This window comes from Sparus aurata, chromosome 2, assembly GCF_900880675.1.
Source record: "Sparus aurata chromosome 2, fSpaAur1.1, whole genome shotgun sequence".
NCBI classification, from domain to species: domain Eukaryota; kingdom Metazoa; phylum Chordata; class Actinopteri; order Spariformes; family Sparidae; genus Sparus; species Sparus aurata.
In genome coordinates, this window is record NC_044188.1 from 7275298 (window position 1) to 7288181 (window position 12884).

The 12884-nt window shown below is 41.6% G+C and overlaps 1 protein-coding gene and 1 long non-coding RNA gene across 2 annotated transcripts in view; one reads left to right on the forward strand and one right to left on the reverse strand.

Moving 5' to 3' along the window:
- LOC115571994 (protocadherin-16-like) overlaps window positions 1-12884 on the forward strand; it is an 82562-nt gene that overhangs the window by 38739 nt on the left and 30939 nt on the right. The gene's annotated exons all lie outside the window — the stretch shown is intronic.
- On the reverse strand, window positions 251-6417 carry LOC115572001 (uncharacterized). Its single transcript, XR_003982015.1, has 3 exons — window positions 6314-6417; window positions 2214-2301; window positions 251-1226 (listed from the first exon to the last, which is right to left on the reverse strand). It is a non-coding gene; the product is annotated as an uncharacterized LOC115572001 (long non-coding RNA).

Below are 12884 nucleotides of genomic sequence, written 5' to 3' on the forward strand. Positions count from 1 at the left end.
ACATCATAGAAACTACATGGGCCTATTACATTGTGAGGTAGCTGGATTCACAGTCTCAGGTCTCCTGAATTTTCCCAAATCTCCCAAAGTTTTATTTTATTGTTTGTTTGGAAACGACATTAATGGCTCCCTAAGATGTTAGCGTAGACGCTGCTATGGCGCCAGTCCTATCAGCCAAGGGGAGTATATTTCACTGAGAGAAGAGCAAAAACCACACTGGAGGCTTTTCCCGTTGGAGATGATGTATTCGCTCTTCTGTTTAATGGCTTCGGTAAGAGTTGGACAGATAGACAGATGGTTCATCCAATCATCTAAATGTGAAATACATACAAAAAATAATGAACAGCTTTGACGATTTTCTGTTGATCAATTATATCCCTCTTAAACAGATAATATTTCGGTTGGATTTGGGCTGATGAAAAAAATAAAGCAACAAGCAAACACAAGACACAAAGTACATCTCCACCTGAATAAGCGCAGAGGTCAGTGGTAGATTTAGGATTGTACACTGAAAGAAGGTAAAATAACAAAGGCAATACAAAGTCCAGATTTCCTCTTGCTGGAGCCACGTGTATGGACAGGATTAATTCACATACATGTTCTGCCACGATTCTATTATCCTCCTGCTCCGCTTTATACAAATAATCACATCTGAACACGGGTTCAGACTGCACACTATGCATGACAAAGATCAAAGTGGATGTGAAACAGTTTCTTCTCATTGATGTGTCAAAGTCGCAGCAAGATAAACAGTTGTCACAGCTAATGTGACTTCCTCTTTGAATTCTAAACAGAGAAAACCTAAATATTGCTGTTAAATGTAAACTTTTATCTACAGAATCTGAATACTGATATAATCCTCTTGAGGCTGTCTGATTTACAAAACCCTCAGATAAATACATGTGCCTACTGTGTGTCTGTGGTATCCAACATAGACCATACTGTACTGTGTGTAAGATGTGAAAGATACGCAGCGCTCTGTGCAGGTGCAAGTCTCTTTCAAGGCAGACTTCAGGTCAGATTCCCCACGTGCTGTTGTGTCAACCGTGCAGAGAAAAAAAAATTAGTTTCCCCATTTATGCATGATGAAATATTCATTGTATAACATGTTTTGACAAACCTGACTTTGAATCAGTATTAAATGGTTCTGTCAGCCCACCCCTGAGGCATGACCAGGGTAAATATTTCTTCCTCTATTTCCCTTGCTGACATAATTTTTGGACTTTCTGTCGAGAGATCAGGAAAGGCTTTTAGCCGTGCAGGTAAAGGTCAGCTCTCATGAATTATTATCATATCATGCACAGAGACTATACAGTTTATCGACTATATAAAAGATGGATGTAGTCTCCTTGACGTCATCATCTTGGCACTGCCTGATTCCATCTAACCTCTGGCTAATCAAAAAATGGGCAAAGAGGTGGAGCGTGGTGGAGCTCAGGCGGACTAAATGAAGTGGAAGCTGCCACTCTAAAGCGCCCACGCTCTTAGATATGCATAATTCTAATCCTAAATGTAATTTAAAAGTGTGAGTTATAGAACATTTACACTTCATGCAGTTCTCTTGAATGGGAGAAACAAAGCAGTGCGATGTATTTGAAGTGAAGTTTGGTTAGAGCTTCATCTTATATCTTACAGTATCTATTTAAGGTGATCTTTAGAGGACAGTTTTGTATCATTTAGCTGAAGATTATTACGTTTTTAGTCCAGTATTAGTCACTTTACTAGATGAGAGTTTGTCTTGAAGTGGCTCTGGTGGCATCTGGTACTACCCATCTCTGGTATTACGTCTGTATGGGGGGTGATGATAACAGGCCACACACTCAGATCCACTCCGCCTGCTCCTGCAGCACATTTCCTCACTGCTCAGTGTTCATTGCTAATATTCTCATTAGGGTCAATGGAGTGGCCGCCTAACATGTTTTCACAGCCGGTGTGTGACATCATCACATCTCAGAAGCACCTCATAAACACAGTCCTCGGCTGAGGTCGGGTCTGGGAAAGCTTATGGCCACCCCTTCACCCGTCTCGTCATTGTCTCTAGAGTGACACCTATCTAAGACACCACTGAATGATGAAAGCAGCAGGAAAAAATGTAATGTCGAGGAGATTCTGGAAGTTTTTTTAGGAGTATGTTTTAATATCACTGCACTCTCTGTTTTTGTTAACTTTTACATTACTAAGCAGATCCTAAATGTCCTTACTTACTTACTTACCACACTCAAGGTACCAGGCTGTACTGTGTGTAGAAATGAGTTTCATTCTGCCTTGAAAGATTTCCTGGAATGTCTACAAATAATCCGTCTGTCATTCAAAAAAAAAAAAAAGAAAAAGAAAAGTGAAAAAAATAAATCCACCTCAAACGGCAAGCAAATATCAAACAAAGAGAAGCTTACAAAAAAACTCTTTTTCTGGTCAGCCAAAAGGTCTTAAGTCAACTCATAATAATACGACTGAAGACTTCAAATGTGTGATGTGTGTTTTTTCAACAGTGTTGTACTTCAAACCTTTTACCAAAGGCCACACAGCATGCAGAACAAAAAGTGAAATATCTCTAAAAGTGCGGCTTTGATCTCCAGAGCGAGTGTTTGGCAAAGAAATGAATGCTTCCCCACAAAACGGCTTAATGGGGCTGAAGGAAAGGCAGCACTCATCACCCACCATAACTTAAACAGCTTGTTGGCATGGCGAATTCTCATGCTGCAAATGAATGCTGTTATCATTGCTCATTAATTATTGATCACGGTGATTGAAGCTTTTGCTCAGAGTTGATATTTTTGGGTCATCATCTGCACTTTTCCACATCAGAATCAGCATTAGAAGGAAATTGAAACGCTGCTGGTATGAGGGTTTTTTAGAAACGAAAAGCCACATCAGAGATTGATGGTGAATTTCTCTGAATATTTCATGACTGAACATTTTTTTTATTATTTTACAGTAAATGAAGCAAATCTGTCCATTACATCACGCTGGGCAGAATCATAGCGCTTCGCCGCAGGTGGTGACTTTCTTTTTTGTACACCAATTTGTCTCAGATCAGAGTAGCAACAGAAGGCCTATTTTTTCTAACTTAAAAGGATAACTCCACCAGTTTTGCACATTAAAGAGTGTTTACAGGTCTTGGTTCGTTCTACTGCATATGTGAAAAAAGTAGCTCAAAGCCTTTTGTAGACCTGAACGAAGGTGCATGTAATTTGATACAGAAATTGCCTCCAATGATCACTCAGTAGCGAGGATGCATTGTGGGTAATGTACAGTAAGTGCCAGGTTTTGAAAAACAAGAAGAAGTGTGTGAAATATGAAAGGGGCTATCTGTGCTTCTGCTGATGCTGAAGTAGGAACATTTGTTTTGAAACTGTCCATAATAAGTTTAAAAGTGTTAGAAGAGTGCTGCACCAGTGGCCTGCTTTTCAAAGCCAGATGCATACAATACCCACAATGCAACCTGGCCACTGAGTGACATCACTGGAGACAGTTCTCATGCAGATTACATGCAGCTTCCTCTGGAGCCACAAAAGGCTTTATACTGCCTTTGTTCACATGTGCAGCAGCACTTCCCAAGACCTGCAAACACACATTAATGTTTCAAGTTGTTGGAGTTGCCCTTTAATAATGTACAACACAAGAGTTCGTAGGAGTTCAATTTTGACCATGCAGCTGGTATACTGAGTTTTACTAGTTCCCCTCTCTTAGCTTTAGCCCCGAAGAAATTAGATTTAATCCCTTTGAGGAGTGGTTGATCAGCTTATCGTTTCGCTACACACAGAGCCGGTTTCTCCCCCAAAGAGTCTATCATGTGACATCTGAATCTTTAACCCATCAAATGAGCTTAAGTTACGCTGGTGAAGCAACGTTTGAGAGATCCCATGACTTGCCAATAATCCACAGTTCCCGTTTCCCATTGGCTTTTTGGATTACAAAATGTTTTCTTTGTTCCATTTTTCTGTTCTGCTATGAACTACTAAAACACTCTTGATTTGCTTTAAGAAGGCAACTTCTAATCCCTCATTACCGCACATTCAGGAGTTTATGAAAATGTTTGCATGCCTGGTATGTGGTCCTGCTGGATTGGTGGACTCAGCATTTCACAGTTGAGAATTTCCAATGCATCTGTAAAAAATGCTTCTTGATAATGCATCTTTTGGTAGCACGTTGCGGTGACCTGTGCTATCTCAGGTTGTGTTTTTTTTGTTTTCCCACATGTGTGTGAAGGCAGGGCCCCTCACAGCGGCAGCCACAGTTAAAGACACTTTTGTTAGATACGGCAACTGTTTGTAGTTGGAGGGAATAGACTCGAGTGTGCTGATGTAATCTGTTAAAGGGAAGGAAAACATTGTATAGTTGTTGCTGAATGAGCCCTGGAAGGCCCCAGCCTCAGAGGAAACTGGGAACAGGGGGTTGGAGGATTAGTGTTTTTTCTCAGACTGGCTTTACTTTACCCCACTTTTTCCTCACACTTTTTTTCCCTGTTTCCTTTCTTTGTAAAAGAGTACCGAGTTTGCCCCTGGCGTCGTCATACAATGTACCCTTTTACACTTTTAGACAAGTACGACGGGCAGATGTTTTCTTAAAAGATTACATGAAAATTACTTTACAGCGGACGATCTCAGATCAGTTTGCTGTGTTTTTAGACCCAAGTCAATACAACAGAACATAGAACATCAACACAAACATTCACTTCAAATTTTCAGAAAGGAACCTCAGACTGAAACCATAAGCATGCGGTCGCATAATGGTTATGTATTATCTCGAGCGTTGTTGGTGTTCTTTAATGTGGCTTTATTTTCCAATCCCAGTGCTTCCAATAAAGCGTACACATCAGCAGTTTTTCTAACCATAATAGGGTTCAAACCATAATTTTGCTACCCTGCCATGTGAGCGAGATGCTTATATGAGAAAGAATCGCAGAGGTTTTCCATGCCACATCCCAAATTTGATGGTTTCCTACTGATAATCAAATCCAGGAAGTGCAATAATGGATAGGACCATCACTCAAGCTTTAAAATCTCAGACAATACTCTGCTGCATGTGATCTGTAATGCTAGCTGTAATGTTTTTCACGAAGACTGTTGTGTCATGAGGCAGGGTTAATCAGCTCCACAGGGGTGCCATGTGCTCCGTCTGTTTCTCCTTCACAGTTGCTCTCCTACTGTTATACTCAACTGGGTCACATTTATCTTCTCCTCGAGCCTCAAAACGAACCCTGCACTTTCAGAGCCGCTCGGTTTCAGTTTTGAAGTACATCGCTTAGTGCTGGAAATGGAGACAAGTGAAAAATAATGCTGGCAAAAGAGTTCAGCGACCCTCTTCTTTCTTTTCATCTCGAGCTCAATCTGTGACTGCAGTTTATTTTAATTGGGTTGTTTATTTAGTTAATCTTTCCTCACGTCGACCTTTGTCTTGCTGGCTTAGAGCTGCTCTGCTCCTCGCACCAGCTCATCCAATACCCCTGAAACCAGTGACCCCAGGGCAGCCTCTCTGTGTTCGTCTTGGCTCTTCTCCCATTTCAGAAATGCACCAGAAACGTAAGACACGGCTGCATGTGTCTTTTGGACAGCTTATCCTCCCTTCTACAGGACTTGAATTGCCTAGTAGCCCCTGTCATTATACAGCCCATACACCTCTCTTTGATCTAGTCATGGTCTGTGTCCTTTCCCTTTATCTGCTCGACTGCTTTCATGACCTGCCCTGTATGCCTATACTGAAATATCACTGTGGCTGCTGTTATCTCTAAATGAGGATATGCCTCGGCTTCTACACTAGCATCCAGCTTGAAATATACTGACAGTTTTATTTCAGGAATACGCTCTTCTGAAGTACAAAGCGAGCAGCCTCTTACATGTTTTGGCCATTTTTCATGGAACAGGTGCAGAGAGACTCGGTTCAAATTTCTGCCTCTAATATAAAGACCATATGAGGATTAATCTTTAGTCCGTGTAGAAGCAAGAAGACATACCTGTTAGGAGAAACACATTTGATCATAGTCAGCTCCGCGGTGTGCTACAGCAGATGCAGAACGAAAAGGGCAAGAATGAAAATGTTTTCAAGCTGTAAAAATACGACGTATAAAAGAAGCTGCGAGAGAGGAGTCACATCCCCTTTACTTCAGAAGCCCACATTTTGCCCAAATCAGCGTCTGGTTTTCAGATGACTCGTGAGTAACATATTAAAACTGAGCAAAATACCAAACTGACTCATTAAAAAGCAGCAAAGTTATGCTCCATCTCAAGGGAGCTGCCACTTTTCCTTTGGTGTCCTTTCGCATAATGTAATCAGAGTGCGGCTATGTAAAAAGATTAGACAAGATTACATTTACCTCACGCAGTTTACCGTTTACTTTCTCTGCAGCTGAAAACAGCCTCCTGTGTGGTTCACGACTGATCTATAGTCCTCGCCTTTCTTTTCTGTGCTTCAGTTGAGGGACACAGTCTGCACCCTAACAACTTTGCCACCTTCCTCTTTCCCCAGTCGGATAGACAAGGAAGAGAAATGGCGACCTTTGACTGTTGTTGTGTCTGTTAGGTCAGGCCGTCCTTACACCCGGTGACACATTCCACTCCTCCGATAAATCTTTCCTCAGGAATCAAACCGTGATTTATTTCTGCCATTGTCGCAGGGGTGTAGAGTCAAAGCGCTCAACAGAGAGTCGCAGAGGTTAGTGCCGAGGGTCTCCCAGCAGGATATGATACATTAACCCATTCAATGCCTGTGTAATGTCCTCTACCACTGCTTTAATGGGCTAATTTGTTTTACTATTATGGGCATGTTTGAAAGACTAATATGCATAACTATAAATAATTTGTTCAACTGAACAATAGCGTTTGCGAGACACAAAAACTAATGTAGAGTAATGAGTTTCTCTGCCATACACAGTACAACTGCCAGTAGCTTGTAGCAGGCTCTGCCTCATGTTATTTGGTTATCCTACAAATGGTGCACATCAATGAAGCGTGAAATATACTTTTTCAATTTGATTTTGTGCCTCATTTATAAGCTCATTTATTCATTCAGAATAAAAAAAAAAACATATATACATATTCAGGGGGCGGCTGTAGCTCAGCGGGTAGAGCAGGTCGGCTAGTGATCGAAAGGTCGCTGGTTCAAATCCCAGCTCCGGGCTGGGCTGAGCTGCATGTTGAAGTGTCCTTGAGCAAGATACTGAACCCCATGTTGCTCATCAGGGAGGGCCCTGCGATGAGCTGGCGACTTGTCCAGGGAGTGCCCTGCCCTCGCCCGGAGATGGCTGGGATTGGCTCCAGCAGCAACACCCCGCGACCCCATGGAAAGGGATAAAGCGGTTACGGACGATGACATGACATGACATATACATATTGAATGTTCTCTTGTATAGAAAGAAACCAGGAAACAGCATGCTGTCCATGTCCTAAAGACACCGCCATGCTTTGGATTTGGATAGATTTTTTATACATTACTAATGACCTGTTAGTTGAAGTTGAAGCTCAGATGTAAAATAAACATGCTGTGTTTGTCAATTCATTGCAGGTGAGTGGAGGTAGAGCAAAGTATTGTGTGGCAGAGAATATGCAAAACTACAAATTCAATTATTCTGTACATCGGCATTACGAGTCAGGTTGTTTTGGATTACTGACTTACATTCTTGAAAAAGTTGCGTCGACATTCACAAGTTTCCAAAGCTTAATTGAGCTGTCAGTACAGTTTGGCAGCTCAGCATTAACTGGGTTGCAGTGATTTTTATTCCACTGTGTTATCATTTCATTTGCATGTAAAATGTCACACAGTCAGTCGCAGAGACGTAGCAGTTGTTACTAGCTTGTTAAAAATAGATCTCTGACTCAAGAATTTGGGTGGATCAGCATTATTGGAGTTGAGAAAGCATCCGGTATGCTCCTGTGGATCAAATGAGAGAGGAGAGAGAGAGATACTGACATCAGCAGACAGAAATATTTTGGCTTCCAGTTGAAGGTACAGTATGACTGATGATGAGGAAATCTTCGGAGTGCGGTGCTTACAGGAGAATGATGATGATGGAACTGTGCTGGCAGCTGATTATCTGTTCGCACACAAGAAAGGATTTGAGATGAACAGCGCCATGACATATGTTTTGTTAGAACAATGTCCTACCATAGCCAAATTTACAGCGAAAGTTCACATTGAACTCACTGAGTGTGTCTGCAGATAAGGAGATGATAGACGGTGACCTGTTCACCTCCTCTATGTGTGTGATGAATGCATTCAATTTTAATGATGATGTTTCTCTGCTCTGTTCCTGAGGTCAGCTAAGCTCAGTGCAGTTTGTTCAGTTTGCTCCAGGATTTTTCATCACTCACAGAACAAGTAGCCACAAATTGAGACGAAATGAAACACACAGGATGGCTGGAAATGGGGTTTCAGCGCAACCGATGAAGCATTGAATCCAACATCTAAATGACAGAGAGTGAATGCTGCAGAATTGTAGTGTAACGTATTAAAGCATTAGATGAAAAGTTGTCTTTTGGCTTCACTCTCTTGTTAATAAGTGGGTTACTGCTCGTGGCTTATTTGAAGTTCATTTGCCGGTCTGGGGTGCCCTATAATACCGTACCTCAGAACATCAGAGCAGTCTTTAATTTGCAAGTCAGAACAACATTTACTTGGATCATGGAAAAACACAAAAGACTTCAGGGAAAAGTTAGGTGCCAATTTATTTGTGATTTATATTACCCTTCCTTTTTCCTGTGCCATAATTCACTTGTCTGCCAGGGTTATTGATGAAGGTAGAAGAACCTCATATGACTCCCTGACACAAGTGGCGGGTGGCTGGCTACCAGATGAAAGACAGAGAGATGGTTGTCAGGCCAAAGGTCACAAAGGGCAGCTGGACATTTGGCTGACCTGTGACTTAGGACCTCACATGTAAGCCAGAACTTTCTGCTTGATTGGATTACATTAGGTATGCTTCGTACGTAAATCACGTGCACACAGATGCATGAACTCTCACAAACATGATATATTGTGTTTATAGGTGGTTCAGGGACAACACTTGAGACCTCTCGACATCTCTCATGGTTGTTTAAACCAGTTAATTTTAGTCTCTTGAATGTTTTCAGCCTTTTCTTTAGGTATCAAAAGGAAATATTTGGTTTTGATCACTTTCAAAGTTTAAGGAGACAAGACTAAAATGGAAAAAAACATACAGTATATTGGCAGAAATTAGTCACTTGGTTAAAGTTTTTAGAATACTTTATTAAAGGTGGTTTGTTCAGTGTGATTTTTCAGTCACTCACTGTCTATACTGTCCACTTCAGGGTCACAGAGCCTGTAGCCTTCCCCAGCATGCATTGGGTGGAGGGCAAGACAACACTCAGGACACGCTCATTAAAGTCTTTGCTCTGACAAGCAGATAAATTATTAGCGTTTTTACATTTAATTTCAGTGCCTTTAAGTGAAGAGATCCATTCCTCATGTGTGTTTTTTCATCAAAGGAATTTTATTATGGGAACATTTATTTTCCTTTTTAGTTTGGTCTTCTGAGTGGTGGATATTCCATACTGCAAGGAAACCCTTCCCTTATTTTCAGCGAAAAACCAGATAAAGCTCTTATCAAAGTATATATTTGCACAGTAAGGCGTAGCAAAGGCAAAACAACTCTGTTAGGTGTGACCTCTGCATGCCTCTATATGCATTATCTGCAGCCTCAATCATACTCTGTCTTCCTCACAGCTTTATTGAAAATCCCCCCATTCATATGAGGAATCTTAATGGGACACAGTCAGTTTTTGTAGCCAGGGGTGAGTCTACTAAGGCCCCTAGCCCTTCACCTGTTACCTTGCAGGTCATTGTTGTTCTTTTGGTCAAGCCTTACTGCTCCCCATGAGTACAGACCTGACTAGTAGGCTACTACTGTAGGTCTTGCCTGAGAAATGGGCCCCGCTTTCTCTTTACTGTTGGAGCTAGTGCCTGAAACAAAACGACAGTTGACGCATGGTCTGAGCACAATATAATGAAAAAGATGCAATATCCTGTATGTAAATGTATTTTGTATAGAAGAGCCATAACGAGAGAGCATTTAATCTGATGAAATTTCTATCAAGTCTCAATGTAATGAAAAGCGAACCATATTAATATGAATATATTGATATACATCATTACTTGATAAATTACGGCAAAGTTTAGAATTCAATTTTGCGATACCTGTCATCCTGACCTCTACCACTGCCAACAGTCGTGGGTATACAGAAGTTTATAATACAAATTGTTGACACCAGTATAAGTAAATGGTTGAATGTGTGTTTCTGTAAGTTGGGTGAATTGTCCCTTTAATAGTGTGCTCTAGCAAACTAACAGCAACAGACACAAAAGTACGTTAAATCCTCTGATCTGCTAAAACCAGCTGAGTAGAAAGCTTGTAGATGCTGAGCCTCTTTCCACCAGATGCACACAGAACAGAAGGCTTTCTCTTACACAGCTGGCCAAGCAATTAATACTGAAGTGAATATCCAGACACTTGATGATAACAACCCCATCCTATGTAAGTCTTATTGCCCAGCAGAAAGCAGGAAATGTAATCAATGAACAGACTTAGGCTTGTGGATAAGTGCTGTCAGGGAGTGTGTGAGGTAAATTTGAGGTGTGTATGAGTATACCATGGGGATCATCAGGGGAAGTCCTGGCTACAGCTCAGCTTTTGTGTAACCCAAACAGGTTTATATCTTTCAGATAGATTAGATATGTTTAATTCAGACTTGTGTGTGTTCTTTTTAGGAGCTTGCGTGAGTGTAATCTCGCGGAGGACATGTTTACTGTTCAAGTCCCTTTTGGTCTGAGAAACAACTGAAGTGCTCACTGACTACCTTATGTATACTCAGAAAGGGTTGTTTGAAATGAATCACATGAAGGAGAGGACTGGACATGTATACAAGATAAAATATAATTACCCTATCACCTAAATATTTTGCCGAGAACTAAATAAATATCCCGGCGAGGAAATGAAACCCACCTATTGCTTTGGAGGCTCAAAAGAATGTGTGTGATGAAAAAAACTGCTCATGAATCAGAGCGAACATCTCAGATGGTAAACACAGAAATATCTCATAGTAACCATATTGAACTTTTCAAAGAGGAAATGGACTCCAACATAACAGAAAGTGTTTCAGATTAGGAGGTGACGTAGATTTACATGTGGCGATATGGAAAATCTCATTATCACATTTTCCAGAAAGTTTAAAAAACAAGATAAAAGGTGTAACGATGACAGAGCGCCAGCTTCTCCATCCATCTTCGCATGACAGAGCCAGAGTTTTATGTGAGGAACAGCTGTTGTTTGTTGTTGGCAGGGAACTGTTTGGAAAGTTACCGTACATATTGCGTGTGTGTGTGTCTCTGTGTGCACTCATCTGTCTGTACACGATTCTCTGTCTGCTCAGGATGAATCTCTGTTGACACGCAATTATGCGACTCGATGAAACAAAAGAAAGAGATCCAAACAGACACTCAGCTCTCCGGACGGTTTCCATTGCCAGGGAGTGTTGTCTTTGTGTCTAACGCATGTCTGAACCAGGGATGACTTCCTTCAGGACCGGGGTTACAGTTAAACAGACGAAACCGCGTGCACGCCAGAACCCTGCCTGGGCAGTCTTCATTTGTTTGCAATGTTTATCAGTAAGTGACAGCGTGTGTTTATGTGTATGGTTCCAGTAGGCCTTTATGACCCCAATGCCCTCAGTCACCCCCACACCCACCCCCTCTCCTCTTCCTCGCCGTGCAGAGAGCGACATTAGAGACTGATTCTTTTCTGTTCCCTCAGAACTGATTACACTACTACAGACCGGCGCAGTAAGGCTTCGTTCAGACCAAATCAGGTGTTGCGGTGAAAAGACCAGCCCCCCTCCCCCCATTCATTTCGTGTGTACCCACATTCAAAATGAATGGGAAGACTGGCGTGTGTTTAGGCTGCGGTGATGTGGACCACAGGGGGGCTGCCACAAAGAAGGGCAGCGACAACGCAGCGAAAGTTGAAGTCATACTACGGTGGCCAGTCACATAAGCAGGCGAACAGACCGGAAAGTTTATACCTAATTAAGAAAATGACTCCAGTCATTAGTCACTAGACACTAGTTTGTCATATGGTTGACGTGACATGTCATATCAGCCAAAAAGACACAAACAATCAAAGGTCTGCTAAATTGCTCTGAGTTTCTGTTGCTCTGAGTTTCTGTTATGTTGCTTGATGTTATGTTGTTACATCGTGCTGCCAGGAGACTGCACCAGCAGGGGAGGAGAAATACTCTGCAGACTTGTAGCAAACTGTGATACTCTTCTTCTCCCCTTCACCCAACCCTGCACTAATCGCTGCAAAACCTGATTTGGTCTGAATAACACCTAAAGCTATGGCTGTTGGAGATGGGTTGCAATCACCCTGTTCTAATCTGTAGACTTACAGTGATATCTTGGAACATTTAATATGTATGATGAAATTCAGAGAGTCCATCACCTTGTCAGAAAACTCTTGAGGGCATGCACGATTATCTTCAAACCTAATAATCCACTTGCTCTCAGCTACACACGTAAGGCTCAAGCGAAGCTGAAGCTGTTGATGCGGACAGCTTCATTGGTTCCAATCTGATCAGATTTCATCTGTCAGGGAGATGTGAGAGAGAGGACTGAGAAATGCTGCTGAAATCTGTCCTGCAGACTGTGTAAGAACTGCCTGCTGAAGACGTGCACTGTTTTGGTAAACCTTTTGTCATTAATAACACAGCGAACTGTTTATTTGTAGAGGATGTCAGACTTTTTTATTGCCTTTGGACAGGCAAATGAAATGATAAATAACACTGGGTTGGGATGTCATCACTTTTATTAAAGCAACTGAGCATTAAATTCTCTAAACATACTGTTAACTGTGTAAATAAATAGTCTTTATTTCATTG